The sequence below is a fragment of the Anomalospiza imberbis genome, chromosome 8 (genome assembly GCF_031753505.1).
Source record: "Anomalospiza imberbis isolate Cuckoo-Finch-1a 21T00152 chromosome 8, ASM3175350v1, whole genome shotgun sequence".
In the NCBI taxonomy this organism is placed as follows: domain Eukaryota; kingdom Metazoa; phylum Chordata; class Aves; order Passeriformes; family Viduidae; genus Anomalospiza; species Anomalospiza imberbis.
In genome coordinates this window covers 13,180,223-13,184,552 of record NC_089688.1, presented here as the reverse complement: position 1 = coordinate 13,184,552, position 4,330 = coordinate 13,180,223, and the positions used below count along the sequence as shown (strand labels likewise).

Sequence of the window (4,330 nt, the reverse complement as noted above, 5' to 3'; positions counted from 1 at the left end):
TTTCTGAATGGCTTTAATAAAAACATTAAATAATATGGCTCGAGTGCACAGGTTATGAGTTTCTCTCTAGCATTTCTGTTATTGAGAGGAGTGGTTTGTCTTCTACGGTGTCTCCAGCAGCCAGACTAATATTCATTTTGTTTTAAAGCTATCATACTTTATGGCTTTGGTAGATAGGTGTGCTTAAAAATATTTTGGTCCCTGGAACATATTTACTTTTCTCTATCTTTCTAGATCAGTTCTGGAAGTTACAGGAAGCTCACCAAGGGAAAGATAGAACACAAGAAAAGGTTAATTGAGAGCATGCTTGTTACTTATAATAGCAAACCCTTGTATGTCTCATAATGTGAGCAGGGTAATGAACCTTTCTTGGCTGAAAAGAGGAGGTAAATAAATCTTGCTGAAGAAAAGGAAAGATGAATTTGAGGCTTGTGAGTATAGTGCTGTCTACTGCAGTGCACTGGAGCTTTTGTCTACCAAAGTACCAGACTTTGTACCAGCTAAGCTATGAGGTGTGACAGTAATGCCTCTGTTGATGCTGATATTGCAGGCTCCATGGAAAACTAGAGGATCTATATTACTATATGCTGAAATTTGTTTTATTTTACACAGTTCTTAACTGAGATGTGCATCTAAGATAGTCTTACCATCACATTATATGTCGTCACCAAAATTCTTTTCTTGGACTTAATATTAAATTTTTAATAGCTTTGATTTTCTTGGTTGCTGAAGCAAAGTTTCAAATTCAGCCAATCCTGTGCCCCATCACAACATTGTTTCTAATGCTGCTATAGAAGTCATACATTTTGATTGTTTTATTTTAAAGATGAGTAACTCACCACTATTTGAATTTGTGGAATCAGTAGTCCTACATTTCTCTATTTGACAATGTCAGCTTGGATGAAAGATGAAAAAGATGTGGTCTTGGGGAAATTTTAAGTTTGCTTATGGAAGAGGATTCTGTTACTCATAGATAAGAAAGAAGTTTAAAAAAGAATTAGGGCACCATGAGAACATAATGGTGTTATTCTCATTGAGTTTTTCTCCTTCAGAGTGGATAGCAGAAGAGTGTTAAATTACTACCCAGAGTATTTAAACATTTTCCTTTCAGGGACTTTTGTAGGATTAATGCAGATATCAAGTGAAAAAATTAAATTTCACCCATATTTTTTCTAGAAGTGCCTTTTTTTTTTTTTTTTTCTTGGCAGACTCCACATGAGTGTAATTGTTTCTGATTTAACAGCAGGATTAAGTTTTCTCTCCTTCTGCTCATGGGGTTGTTTCCTTCCTTTGGTTAATGTGTCAAACACCAATCCAACTCCCTCTCCTTCTACCCTTTCCAGTAACTAACTATGCTGAAATACATAAGACAATAAGAGAATACACTGTATAATCAAGAATAAAAAAATATTATCTTCTACCACAGTAAATCATAGCCAAACAACACAGTTATAATAGAAATACCTTTCCTATGTCTGATCCACTAACACTTACTTAGTCAGATAACAAATAACTTGTTCTTGGAGAGAGTGCCCTGGGTTTGATTTATCTCTGAGTGTAAGTAAATATGAAAAGGCTGCCAAATCTGCCTATATAAATCTCAGCTATCTCAAAATGTCATGTATGGGGGAAGTGAAAAATTAAGAAGGTGTTTCTGTCTTAATAGGGTATAGAGGCAAAAGGTTCTGCTTTTAATTCTTCTTCAGGATGACGTTTCTCTGGTTGATACCTGGGAAGAATTAAAGAGAAGCTGGAAAAAAAAATGCATACATGTATTGTGCTAAATAACACACTATTTTTGCTGATTTAAATCTGGAGTAGATCCACTAAAGAGTCTGGAATTAGTCTGGCTTTGTCCCAGTGTAGCTGACAGCAAACTGAGAGTCTTTCAAATTACTAATATTAAATCTCAGCGTTGTTAAGATTTTTCATTTTAGCTATAGTGGCCATTGTTTGTTTGAACAAATAGAACAAAAAGAAATCATCTGAAGATACTTACATACTGCTGCACAAGTGAGAATAGAAAGACTGGGCCAATGTGAAAATGAAGGGTAAGAAAATATCTTCTTTAACCATTGCTTGCATATGTTTATTCTTGTCTGACAACACTACACCACACTCAGGGGTCTGTTTACACTAGGAAAAAAAAGAGGTGGCATGCAGGGCTGGATTATTAACTCAAGTATTACGAAGTATAATCCAGGCATAAATCCTGCCAATTTGTGAATTTTCACTCATGGGCTTTATATTTTTCTCACTTAATATCGTGGTGTTTGGAGTCACTCCTGACTGGTACCAAGGTGGTTAATCTCAGAATCAGGCCCTCTGCATCCTGTGTGGGTTTGTGAACCAGGTGCTCCTTGTGACAAAGAATGTCAATTAGCCTGAAGGACTTGTTGAGCCTCAGTCCATCTGGGATTCAAAAGTAGTTTGTTACCTCTGAGGTGGGGGGTTTTATTGAGTGTGTCATCTACTCAAATTCATTACATGAAAAGTGCATATCATCTTACATTACATAAGTTCAGCTGGAATGTATACAATGTCAGTAGTATGGGAGAAGAAAACATGTGTTGAATACATCTAGTGTGTCTTGGGGCTCTGAAGGTCACTCCACTAAAGTAATATATAGTGCTGGTGCTAGTGGCTCAAGGTCAAGTCAGCTTGCTTTTCATAATGCATAAACCTCAAGCTTGCTCAGACACCAATCATCTGACCTAAACCTTGGAACAAATATTTTACTAAGTAAATCAGTGAGCATGCTGGCATTTCTATTAACCTTCAATGCACTGGTGACAGAAAATGAATAATGATAAATAATAACTCAAGCCTGTAAATCATGCTTAGCATCAGAGGGGAAAAAAAAGAAAAAAGAAATGTCTGGTGTACTACCATCTGCTAGGCTGGCAGGGCCTGTAGGGAGAAAGCCACAGCAAAGGAAAATGTGCTTTCTCCCTCCCCCAGCAGTTCCCTGGGTTTGAAATTTGGGGGTGGAGAGAGTGGGCTTTGCAGAGGCTGGTGAGGAAAACACTTGAAAGTGAAAAGCTGGATGTACACAAACTGCAGGGAGCTTGGGTAAGAAGAACTCCGTTACTCAAGGTGGTAGGGTTGTTTGGCAAGCTTTGAAGTGGATGGACTCTTTTCTTGTCCTACTGTCCCCGACTGACCATCGGCAGCTCTCTGGTGGTAGGCGAAATGTAACAGACTTCCAGCAACTCACCAGTGCTGAGACCTGCTTGTTTTATTTCTCCAGTACCCTTTCATTTCATTTTCTTCTGTTTTCCTTTCAGTTTTGCTAGTGGTTAGGGTCACCATAGCCACACAATGGCCTTAGGGAAATTAAGCATATAAATTGTGAAGAAAAGACACATTTAGCTGTATCTTCCGCTGTATGATACTTTCACATGTTTCAGCTTCATTCAGAAGTGCTCTGACTCTCATATCCTTTAGATTTTTGTAAGGTCTAATTTTAGAAAATTAGCATTAATTTGTTACTGAGTTTGTTGCAAGGAAGGTTTCTCTTAGCCATGTTGTTTAAAACATTTGCATTTCACAAGCTTTCGCACAAATATTTTCTTTTTCCTTTCTAAAATTTTTTTGATTAAAAAGTGCTGATGGATCAGTGGATTTAAGTACATCTTGTATTGAGTTCACCTCTCTAGTTTGGAATGCATTTGTAATGGATTGTCAGGCTGGGGACCCTGGACACATTTGTGACCCTGCTGCAAGAAGGGAAGACAAGGTGCATTACATAAGGTTGCTGTCTCCAAAAACCACAGTAGATTCTCATCGAGAGCCCTTGTCCTTTCACAAAAGGGTGTGCTGTGACACTGGAATAGGAAGAAATATAGGGAGTAGAAGCACAGGCTGATGTTTGCTTTCTGTGGGATCACAGCACAAGGTGTGCTCAGCACCTGGTATGGAGTGATAGGAAGAATACAACACAGCAGTGGCTGTGCTTGTTGTGAGATCGCAAAAAAATGAGCTAAACAAATCTAACACAGATATGTGAGGAAGGACGAAGTGAGAGGATAAGGAGAGTTAGGGGCTTGAGTTCATATCTGCAATTCATTTTTTGTCAGAAATGGGTGTGAAGCATAGTTTGAACTTTTCAAAGAGTAAAAGCATTATTTTTTTCAGTCTGGAAAGCGGGCAAGGGCCAGTCATGATGTTAAGATTCATATCCGAGTTCAGATTTGCAACAGACCTTTGTCAGAAAAACACTAGGTGCCTGAATCTTTTTGTGCTCTTTTTTACCATTTCTCTCTTTTGACCAAAATAAAAGTATTGTCACCAGCTGAAATTATGTTACTTCCAACGTTTTTGTTTAAAT

At 37.9% G+C, this 4,330-nt stretch overlaps 1 long non-coding RNA gene across 1 annotated transcript; it reads left to right on the top strand.

Moving 5' to 3' along the window:
• Window positions 1-203: 203 nt before the first annotated feature.
• On the top strand, window positions 204-4,033 carry LOC137478563 (uncharacterized). Its single transcript, XR_011001654.1, has 3 exons — window positions 204-355; window positions 1,944-2,051; window positions 3,607-4,033. It is a non-coding gene; the product is annotated as an uncharacterized lncRNA (long non-coding RNA).
• The last annotated feature ends 297 nt before the right edge of the window (window positions 4,034-4,330 follow it).